The sequence below is a fragment of the Tamandua tetradactyla genome, chromosome 4 (assembly GCF_023851605.1).
Source record: "Tamandua tetradactyla isolate mTamTet1 chromosome 4, mTamTet1.pri, whole genome shotgun sequence".
NCBI classification, from domain to species: Eukaryota; Metazoa; Chordata; class Mammalia; order Pilosa; family Myrmecophagidae; genus Tamandua; species Tamandua tetradactyla.
Window position 1 is genome coordinate 66,202,844 of NC_135330.1, and position 11,772 is coordinate 66,214,615.

Consider the following 11,772-nt stretch of genomic DNA (forward strand, 5'->3'; position numbering starts at 1 on the left):
GTATATATGTTAGTTTTCACAATAAAAAAAGTTAAAAAATAAATATCCAGGCTACCAGCCATGGGTGGCTATCCACTGCAAACCCAGCTCATGGTGGTGAGGTGGTCATAGAGAGGCCTTGGGCGCCATTTTCCCAGTCACTTGTCTGCTTTCATTTTCTTTACATCATCACCTATTCTGGGAGCAGTCAATCTTAGCCTGTACTTGCAGCCCCAGCAGGGAGCCCATTTCCATCGAAGAGAGGACTCCTTTAATAAATCTAGCTCATTTGTGCAGGAGTAGTGCAGCCATTGATTAGAGGGCTGATTGGAGCTGTGACTTCTCTTAGGAAGAAAATTAAGAAAACAGATTAAAGGCAAATGATGGGCGGCTTTGTATTCTTGGGAAGGGGGTGGGGAGTGAGCCTTCCTATATTCAGTGTCTCACCTATTCAGATGCAAGTTTTGAAATAATCTGAAAAATGAATTAACTCCTTCAGACCACTGTAGTGTTATTCTATAAGGCAGAGGATCCCAGAAACAGAGCTGAAATTGACCTCACTGGTCATTTGGTGTAAGACATTTATTTTATAGGTGAGGAAATTGGGGCTCAGAGAAGGAAAGTACCTGACTTAAGTTTACACAGGTCTCCTGTATTTCCTTCCTCTTGGCTACAGCGAGTCACTATCCATGATGCAGAAAAATCTCAACTAAAATCAGACTGGGTCTAAGGAGAAATTTTAAGAGTGGTGACTACTCAACATGGTATAGAATTGCTCTTAGAAATGGTCACTGCCCACTCTCATCTGGATTACTGCCCTAGAGAATAGATGGAGAAAAGCAAGGGGCACCCCAGGCCTGGTTCCAAACCCTCACTGTCTTGCCTTCAAGCCCTTTGTTCCACTATCTCTGTGACCCTCATTCATGCTTTCATGTGTTCATTCTCTTTCAGCAAATGCCATTAGAGCATCTTTTATTTTTCAAGGCATTTTGTGTTTGCTTGGGAAGCTTCTGGCTCCTAGAAGCCCTATACTTGCTCTGTAGTTGTCATTGCTTTGTACCAGATGTAACTATAAAGTAATGAAATAAACAAAAGTGAACTATGTCTAGTCACCTTCAATTTTAGAGGAAATGGGCTATGTTGCATTTGATGTGACATTCGTTGGTTCTAGCAGTCTGGTAACTTCTAAGTACTCAAAGAATATTGTTAAATGAATGAATGAATGAAAGAAAGGTGTTGTTATGAGTAGGTCCATTTAAAGTGGACCCCTTGGGAGGTTCTACAATGATGCTATTCTTTCTGCTCCTATTGATCAATGATATTTAGTTCCATTATAGGAACTGCCTTCAGATTTAATTTACAAATTACTTGACACTTTTTACCAAAATACCCAAAACAACCATTTTGAAAATTGACATTTATTTGACTTCATGGCCTAGAGAATACTTTCACATATGTATCTTTTGATCTTTTTGAAAACTCTGTGGAGTAATTATTACTATTCCTGTTTTACAAATGTGGAATCTGGGGCTGGATTTGCCTCAAGTCACAGGACCACTGACTGTCGGAGCAGGGAGTTGGTTCAGATCTCCTCATTCAGCATCTTGAACCCTTTTTATGACATCCCCCTGCTTCCCGGTAAACAAACTGGTATCCCAGGTCTGTTTCCAAACTTTATCCTCTGGAGCTCTGAATGACTTTTGGCTGTTTTACCAAAGATCAAATCCACACACAGAAAATAAAGAGTTACAACCATTGAAATTAATACACTGAATTTGCTGGATCTCCTAATATCATTCCCAGGGATAAGTTAGCTCTAAAAAAATAGTATTTTGAGTCATGGCAGCTCTGTTTGTCACAAGTACATAACTTCCTGCACATGTATTATTTTTAAGAGACGAGTACATAGGAGGTGGTGTGTATATTTGTTTCTCCTGGTTAGTTCAGAAGCTCTCAGAAGTGGAGAATAGAGTAGAGATTTTATTCTTATCTCTTGATGATGTGCCATATCCTTCAGGTCTTTATTTTCTATTAACCCATTTAATCCTAATATCACTTCAAGATAAGTTAGCTGAACTCAGCTAAGTTATAAGACACCCAAGTTTCATGGCTTCTGCTTAGCCTATATCTTTTCCTTCTATGATGTGCCTCATGTATACCAATCAAGTCCTTACTCCCACAGCAGGGTCAACGGGAAGGGAAAAGGAGGGAGCAAATTTTAAATGCATCTCCCTGCTTGCATTGGATATATCCAGGTTTCCCCAATTTGGCCAGGATTCTTGAATTCTATTTGCCTTCTGCTAATTATGCTAGTGCTGGCGCAGTGCCTGTGTGTATGTGTGAGAGAAGAGTGAAAGGGAACAAGTTACCCTGATTCTATTTATATTGGATAAAAGCTTAGATGCTTGAGAGTAATCTGTACCTGAGCTCTGTTTACTTTGCAAATAGAATAAAAGCCTTGCTACTTGTGCGTAGACAAGATGGGAACTAGAGGGGAAAGGGAACAGGGAAGCAAGGGTGGTGAAAATTATGGGATTGGTGCAGGCAAAAAGGTACTGGACCATGGGCCCTGAATTCTAGTCCCATTTCTGTTACTATTTATATGTGACCTTGTGCAAACCATTTTCCCTCTCTGGGGAATTTTACTGTCTGTAAAATTTTGGGCTAGAACCAGGGCTCCCATACTGGCAGCCAGCTGGCAGGATTCAGCCTAAGGACACATTTTTTTTTAAAGCAAAGTGTTAAAAGAAATGTTAGGTTGTTCACACAGTCCACAATTCATAGGCCTGGCTACACTTTGCTGGATTTACACATATATGTGATAGGGTCACTTGGCCCAGTTACACTAGAAAGGCCTTAAAGTCATCTGATTTTATTGCTATACTAAACTTGTTTATAATAGAATATGGACAAAATACAAACATAAGAGGTGGCATAGCATTGTGGTTAAATGCAAAGGCTCCAGAGCCAGTGTGCTTGATTTTGAATCTCTGCTCTACCACTTATTAGCACAGTATCTAACTGTCCTATTGCCTCAATTCCCTCAGCCATAAATGGACATAATCCCATGAGAATTAAATGACTGAGTTTCTGTAAAGAGCTTAGGCTACTGCCAGGCACATTTTAAATGGTCAATAGCTGTTAGCCATCACTGTGCTTTCTATCAGGCCTTTTAATGACATATTTACAAAATCTTGTGTGGAGTACTAAATGATCTAAGATGTTTGGCCAAAATGTCCGGGATTAGTCTGAGCGCCTGATATTAGGCACTGATACTAGGGAATGTGTAGATTACAAAGCACAAGGCCCAAAAAAGTTTCCACGTGGGTTGATAGAAAAGTTTTGGTAATGGGTGGTGGTGACGGTAGCAAAACACTGTGAACATCCATGACAGTGCTGAATTACGTTTCTGTGTGTGGAGAAAAGGAGAAGTTTTGTGTTGCATATATATCACAAGAATAAAAATTAAGAAACAAAACAAACAACCATAGGGTTATATAACACAAACAGTCAAACTTAGTGTAAACTATTGGACTCTAATAGAAAGCACATTTATAAAATGCGATGGCTTACGAATTATAACAAATGTACCACACCAATGTAAGGTGCTGATAATAGGGTGCTATACAGAACTCTGTATTTTAAGCACAATTTTTCTGTAAACCTACAACTTCTCTAATAAAACAATGCTCTGAAACTGTAAAAAAAAAAACAAAAACACAAGGGTCAGGCATAGAAGACCCTTTCAGAGAGGATCCTTCAACTAGCCACGTGAGTAAATATCTGAAGCCAATTGGTTTCCATAATCCCTTTAAATCTACAAAATTTCATTTGCCAATCTCTTTTGCAGTTACTAGGCTATTGGGGAAAGCTGCCTCTATCCAGGTCTCCCAGGCCACTGGTTGACTTTGTGGAGCCCATTCCTTATGCCCATGAGGACACAATCCTGGGTGGGAATTGACAGCTCCTGGCCTGCTGGGAATGGACTGGCACCAATTCTGACTCCTTTTGCGACCACTGGTCTTGCTGTCATTGAAGCAGCAGGGAGGGGAAAAATACTTAAAGAGAAAACTCATCAAAAACAGCAAGTCGTTCTCCAACCATTTTTCATGCGGCATGAAATAAAAGTAGATAAGATTAGGAAATGAAGGTGGAAATGATGTGCGTGAGCTCTCTCTGCATGTCACTGCTTCCCTCTCAGGGCTTCAATAATAAGCATGTTTATTTGAGTAGTTTGCTGATCACACTCATCAATTCTAAACTTCAGACTCCTACTAGACATATTTATAACCCCGTTAATATGACTTGAGGCAGGAATGTGTGCAGAATTAGATGACTGAGCAACCATTCTGAGAACACTTGCCCATGACCCCCAGTTCCTTAAAGGACAATGCCAAGGGGGACTAGTCATTTTTTTTTCAAAGTTGGGAAGGAAGAAGGGGTAGTGGGAAATTTGAGTGTACCATTAGGAGAAATCCCCCCTCTGAGACTTTTGGTCCTCAAGGCTATGGAGCTGGCAGAGAAAGTCCTGGGTACAATGACAAGCAAGTAATTAACCTTACAGAGAAGAATCATAGTCCTCAAGAAAAAGGAAAAGAAGAGTAAGGGAAAAAAGGGAAGAGAGAACTGCCAGGTAGCTAACTGCAGCTTTCGGTTCATCTAACAGCCTTCTGCATTGTGTTCCTCTCTGAAGGGGTTGCGGCTGCCTGACATCTGATCTGATTTCCTAGTTAGAAGGAGCTTGATGGAGTATGTGGCACAAAGCCTTGCTCTATAGGGGTCAGTGTCCCCTGGGTTTTTGAAGGTTGTGAAATTGATGCTGCCTCTCCCTGATTAACTCTGCTGAATCTCTTGTGCTTTGCAATCTATGGATGATCAATAGTGTGTGTGTGTGTGTATGCATGTATATGTGAAGGTAAGGGCAGTTTCTAAGTTCGTTGCCTCATGTATATACACGAAGAACTTCAGTTTCTCAAGGTGGTTCTATTGGCATTTTCAGGGGAACAAATTCCTTATTGTATGGCCCTATCTCCCACATTGCAGGAGACTTAGTATCCTGCCTACTCAAGGCTGATAATAACCCGTTTTAGTTAGTAAGCTGCTGGAATGCGATACACCTTGGTTCCAGAAGGTTGATGATGTTCAGGGTTTCTCTCTCAGCTGGAAAAACACATGGCGACTTTCCTAACTTTAGAATCTAACTTTCCTAAGTTAGATTCCTAACTTTCTCTTAGGAATCTTCAATGGCTTCCCTGGGGATCTGTCAATTTTTTGGCTCTGTCGGTTCTGGTAGCTCTAAAGCTTTTTTCTGAAATAGTTCCCTCTTAAAGGGCTCCAGTAAACAACGCCATCTTGAATGGGTGGAGACACACCTGCATGGAAACCATCTAATCCAAAGTTACCGTTCACAGTTGGGTGGGTCACATTTCCATGGGAACAATCAAAAAGCTCCCGCCCAGCAATACTGAACGAGGATTAAAGATCTTGGTTTTTCTGGGGTCCACCACAGATTTGAACCGGCACACCCCAATCATTGTGACATCCCTAAACACTCCCATTTGTTTTCAAATGACCTCCTGGGGACAGCCAGTAATGACTGAAAAGGTTTAGAACCACTTATAAAGTAGCACATTCCCCATCCCTCCATCTCTCCTTCGTAAGGAAGGAGCAGTGATTTATTTTATTAGTGAGTTTGGGTGAAGAGATCAGCTCGGCCCTTCCTCAGCCACTTCCAGACCTGTCTGCCTGTAGAGACAGCATACTTTTTTTTTTTTCTGCTTTCTACAATGAGAAAATTTACAAAAGGCTTGGAGTGGCCCAACACTGCCTCTTACTAGGTACATAAGCTGTATAGTTAGGGATAAAGTGTTAGCAAACCATTTTGGGGAAGGCCTTGTTTGTTATGCAGCTTATCAAAGGCGGAGCTGGTCTCCATCTATTTGGTTTCAGAGTCTTCTTTCTTCAGAACTTTGGGAGGGTGACAAGGTCTGTTACTTACTGACCACATGAGCCTCAAAAAATGTCTGATGATGGCCAGGATCCCCTTTCCCAGTATTCTCCCCGAGCCTATATTCTACCACATGGTTTACAGGAGTGTGGCCAGGAGGACATCCGTAAGGGGGAAGGGACAATTTACCACCCATTGCCCTCACTGTTACAGAGAGGAAACAGTTAAAGGCGATGCCAGGACACTTGGGTACTCGGTACAAATGGTTCAGACTGGGTTTGATTTGCTCTTCCCTGCAGACTCTCCTCAGCTCTAGGAGCGTCATTGTCTGGAGAATGAGGGGTGGGACCATGGTTAGTTGGGTTAGAGACTCATTTCTTAACTCCAAAGGTGAAATCAATAGAGATTCTTCTCATTGCCCCACACAGAGAACACAGACCTGATGGAACAAAAGGAAAGCAAGCATCCACCTGGGTCCGTGGTCAGTGTCGCCGCCCAGGGCTGAATAAGGGTTACACACCTTTGGCTCACAGGACATGCAAGTGGATGGTGCAGAGAGGACTGAGGGGGGCTGGAGAGGTATTGGGCATTGCCCGGGCAAGAGTGCCACAGCAGCTTTATCCATGAAGGGGCAGGAATGCAGTTCCCTCGGTGTGTTCCTTAGGAGAATTTGAGGTGGGAATTCTTATAAATGATTTTTTCAGAGCTGTGCTCTTGAGGAGAGGGGAGTGAAGGGAGAAAGATGGAACGAGATGGAAGGCTAAGCAGGGATAAATTCTCTGGAAACTAGCTTCAGTCTAATCCTGCCAGAAAGCATTGGAACTCAAATTATGCACAATACATGAGCCATCTTGAGGGCAGTCCCTGCCCTATTGTACCGTGGGGATGGTAGGAGAGTGTGGCCTCAGTGGGGAGGGGGATTTTGCTTAATCAAAGGCAATTCTGCAAAGAAGGGAGCTGTGAGTTGTTATCCCACAAACACACAGAAGCTGGAGGAGTCTGCACCAAAGGGGTAAGGAATCCCCATGGGTGGGCACAGGTAGCAGCCACTATGGGGGACTTACAGCAGTATTAACAGCAAAAGTTCAGAGCAGAGTGTCTTTTTACCTTTTTTTTTGGGGGGGGTGTCTGAAAACTGAATATCAGCATGTTCGTATCTAGAGCCACACATGCTCACATAATCCATCAGTGCTCTCAAATTATCTCTCAATACCTCTCTCACACTTGCGATTCAAATGTAGCACCTAAATTCAAATCGTGGCACCTATAAGTAAATTAGGTCATCACCCCCTAACAGGAGGGTATAGTGACTCACAGGAGAAAAATCTTAAAGGTTAGCATTAAGTTCCTGCAAGGTGGATCATCCCTGAACAACCACTAACATAAGGCTGTTTTGTGTTGACCTAGCCAGCGTGGAGACCAGCCCTCAATGGTGTGTAGAATCCCAAGCAGTTATGTCTGCTTATGTGGTTAATCCATCCTATTTCATAGAGAGCCTTTCTGTATACAACCTAATCAGATTCTGTAAGTGACCCAGGCCCTCTGTGATCAATGGCCTCTCTAAGGATCCCATCCCAATCATATTTTTCTCTAATTAACCTTTTCTTAATTTTTTAAAGGAAGATGGATAAGTTCACTTTAATGGCATTTTCTGAACTGGATTGAATAAAAGTTCCAAGTGTACTCACTATTTTTTTTTATTTGAACAGCATCCTCACTACCTCCTTTGGTTCTTTTTTGTCTTTCACTGTCCCAGGCCTCCCACAGCTCTTTTGATGTCACCAGCCCACCTCTATAGCCAGCAGTTGTGTTGTCCCCCTAGCCCCCCAATCCATTAGCAGCCTAGCATAAACCATGCCTTACACATAACTTCCACTTACCCTATCAAAGTTGGTCTCTCTTGTGTCCCATTCCCTGAGGTTCCCACTTTTTGCTAATGTGATGATATGTGACAATATATTTGCATTTGAACAAGACCAGCTCCTAAATAAAATATTCCCTTAGCTCCGTGCTCAGGACTCTTGCTGTGATTAACATTCTATGGAACATGGCTGTGGAAAAAAGATATGAAATGTATTTTCTCTGTAAATGTAAACGTACATATAAGGCTATATTGACATAGAAACATATATTTAAGTTGCTCAAAAAATTGAAAAGGGGAAGCAAGATTATTTATTTGTGAATGGTGGGAAGATGGAAATAGAATCAAGTGGCTGGATGGAGATACATGATGGGAGAATGTACCTTAGAATAGGGAAAGCAACATAAAAAGAGGTTGAGAAGCTGGATGTGAGAAGACCTGATTGACAAACAAGAAATGTTTCGGGTTATGAGTATAATATGAACAGAGGAAAAAGCATGATTTGTAATCTAAGAAGCACTGGTGTGAGATTTTTTTGTCCACCACACAGTAGCTGTGTGATCTTGGGCAAATTGTTTAATTTCTCTGACAGTCTGTTTTATCATGTATAATAAAGGAATACTAATAACCACTTAGTGGGTTGTTAGGCAATCAGATGAGATGACATATGTGAAACATGTAGGACAATGGCTGATGCATAAAAGAGACTAAATGGTTTTCTTTCACCTCAACCTTCGTTAAGTTGAGAGTCACAATGACATTAGTAAACTTGATCTTGGTTTAAAAAAAAAAAGGTGGTGCTAGTTATAGGAATTCTAGATGTGAGAACCAGAGAGAAAAGATTTCTCAATCTGTAGTATCATAGTATTTGAGGAGAGAATAACTTCTTCCTGAATCTGGAGTCATTACTGGAAATCTCCATTCAGGTGCTGCCCCTGAAGTAAAGGGCATAGATGGATTGGGAAAGAAGCAGAGAGAAGATAATGTCAGAAAACAGTTAAATGACAAAGTCAGTGCCTGAAATGGAGACAGTGTACTCCAGAGATTAGATGCATTGGTGTTGGAATCTGATCAACTTTGTTTCAAATCTTTTCTTGGCAATTACCTGTAGTATGCCCCATACCAGTTGCTTAATCTAGGCTTCACTTTGCTTATTTACAAAGTAAGGACAACTGAAGTCCCTATTTCACATGACTGTTGTGAAGGAAAAGGAGGTACCATGCATAATTCTCATACTACATTGCCTTACATGTTTTTTTCAATGCTCTGTTTCCTCTAATGACCCCCATCTCCCTGAAGGGCTGGTACCGGCAGCTGCGCAATGGCAAGAGATGCCCACTTGAAGATATTGCCCTTATTGTAGGCTTTGCTGGACAGCCCCCTCCTAGGAAAAGTACTCTCAAACCAGCCTCTGGATCTCCTTGCTGCCAGGATCCAGCTTCTACCCTGTGTACGACTCTTAGTCCATCTGCCAATCTGGACGCAGGGGAAAAGCAAGCTCCTGGCCTCAGAGGACCCACACTCCAGAAATGAAACTGCTACTGTTGGTTCCAAAGAGGGTGACACTGGCAAAGGCCTTCTTCCTTAGCTTGTCCATTCACTGGAAGATTCCAGTGATGAGGTTGCAGCTCATGAAGTCTGGATGACTTCTTCGAGGACCAGCCAACCTCATCAAAGTGCTCCCAGAAATGTGGCAATGCCACCCACGGAGTGTCCTCACTGGAATACTTGTGCTTAAATTTATCCAATGCAAAGGGGCTGCTGGGCAGGTGAGCACAGGAGTCCTTGGCCTTTGGCTCAGCAGCCAGTGCCTGCTCACCTTCATCTATCTCCTCCTCAAGAGCAGGAGCAGCTGCCTTTTCCTCCTCTTTCTGTTCAGCCTGGGGCTTCTGCTTCCTCTCCCGTGGGTCTTGCTCTTTCTGTGGGTGACCTTTTAAGGCTGTCTTTCTGCAAACTTCTTAGCATGAAACTGGGCTATTCTTTCACTGAGATTCACCTCCCCCAACACAGTCCAGAACTGGGGTTGCTAATACACATGAGGACCCAGCAACTGGTGTTGGGGAAGGCTGGGTAAAAAGAAGGCTCAAGGACCTGTTTGCAGAGCCACAGCAGCGTGCAGACAACCAGGATATCAGCCAGTGTCACACTTTTGCCCACCAGAAAAGTCCTCATCTTCAAGTGAGCCCGCAGTCTCAGAATTTGCCTCAGCTCTTCCTTCGCATTCTCTGTGTCCAGGTGTTGTGGTAGAGGAAGCCGGACGTGGGGAACACCCACGTACCGCCTGGGGGAACGATGCCGCTGTCAGCGAAGCTCGCCGGCTGCACCGGCTGGGCTGCTGCGTCTGGAGTACTTCCCCACAGCTCCCCATCGCTCGCATAGCAGGCAATGGCATTGCTCTCAAACACACGGAATCCATCGTCACCCTCAAATGCTGGAAACTTGCAGGCAGAAAATTTGCAGAGAAATTCGGTAGTGCGATTGCTTTGACCAAAGCGGAAGTTGGGTGGCGTGGAGGGCATGATGACCTGAGCCCTGCTGTACCGAGCAGTAATGGGGGCCTTGAAGGTCTTCCAGTTTTCTAGATATGGATACAGGGTCCCAGCCACCATGGTGATTCCATAGAGAAAGAGGCTGCCTGACACATTTTAAATGCTAAAAATATTAGCTATAGCTATTATTATTTGGCATGTGTGTGTGCGCTGATAAACACCATGCAGCTCTTCCCTCAGCTGCGTCATCAGGTGTGCTGGTTTGAAAGGATGTATGGACCCTAGAAAAGTCATGTTTTAATCAAAATCCCGTTTCGTAAAATGGCAGAATAATCCCCATTCAATACTGTATGTCTCAAACTCTAATCATATCATCTCCCTGGAGGTGTGATTTAATCACAACTGGTTGTTAAACTGGATTAGGTGATGACATGTCTCCACCCTTTTGGGTGCGTCTTGAGAAGTTTCTGGACTTCTATAAAAGAGGAAACATTTTGGAGAATGAAGGAGATTCAGAGTGAGCAGAGAATGCTGCAGCACCACGAAGCAGAGAGTCCACGAGCCAGTGAACTTTGGAGATGAAGAAGGAAAATGCCTATGGGGGAGCTTCATGAAGCCAGGAAAAGAAGCTAGCAGATGATGCTGTGTTCACTATGTACCCTTCCAGATGAGAGAGGAACCTTGACTGTGTTCACCATGTGCCCTTCCACTTGAGAGAGAAACCCTGAACTCCACTGGCCTTCTTGAACCAAGGTATCTTTCATTGGATGTCTTAGATTGGACATTTTTATAGGCTTGTTTTAACTGGGACGTTTTCTCAGCCTTAGAACTGTAAAATAGCAATTTATTAAATCCCCCTCTTTAAAAGCCATTCTGTTTCTGGTATATTGCCTTCTGGCAGCTAACAAACTAGAACATCAGGCTATAGAACAAATTAATCCATTTCAAACTGCTGGTAGCGTAGGGCCTGCTGAAGAATCACCATCAAGAAGGAGTTCTAGATGCAAGGCTCTGAAGTAGAAAAGGTAAGGAATCAAGAAACCTGGGTGGTAGATAGGTAGACAAACAATGAATTCTGCTTTGAGACAGCCAAGGCCTATCCATTCATCTATTTGTGTATTGATTTAACAAACGTTGTTGCATGTACATTTTGTATGAGTTCCTGGAGATGCAGCAAAGAGTAAGACAACTGTGGTTCTGAGAGAGAATGAGAGAATAAATTTTGATTTGGCTCTCCAGAGCCATGAAAAAAAAATCAGTGCAATATGAGAATAAAAGATGAGGAAATCTCTCTGTAGAAGTGACATTTGCCCAAGGCATTGAAGGATGAGTAAGAGATAGACCAAGTTTGGGGGAAGAGGAAATAGGACATGCAAAGGCTCCGAGGAAGGAAAGACCTTGGCATATTTGAGGGACTGGATTAAGACCCACTTGCCTGGAGCAGAACGAAAGCAGGAAGGAGATAACTGAGAACACAGCTGGCAAGGCAAGGATGA

The 11,772-nt window shown here is 42.9% G+C and overlaps 1 pseudogene; it reads right to left on the bottom strand.

Moving 5' to 3' along the window:
* Positions 1-9,062: 9,062 nt before the first annotated feature.
* LOC143680278 (elongation factor 1-gamma pseudogene) lies at positions 9,063-10,396 on the bottom strand (annotated as a pseudogene).
* Positions 10,397-11,772: the final 1,376 nt, after the last annotated feature.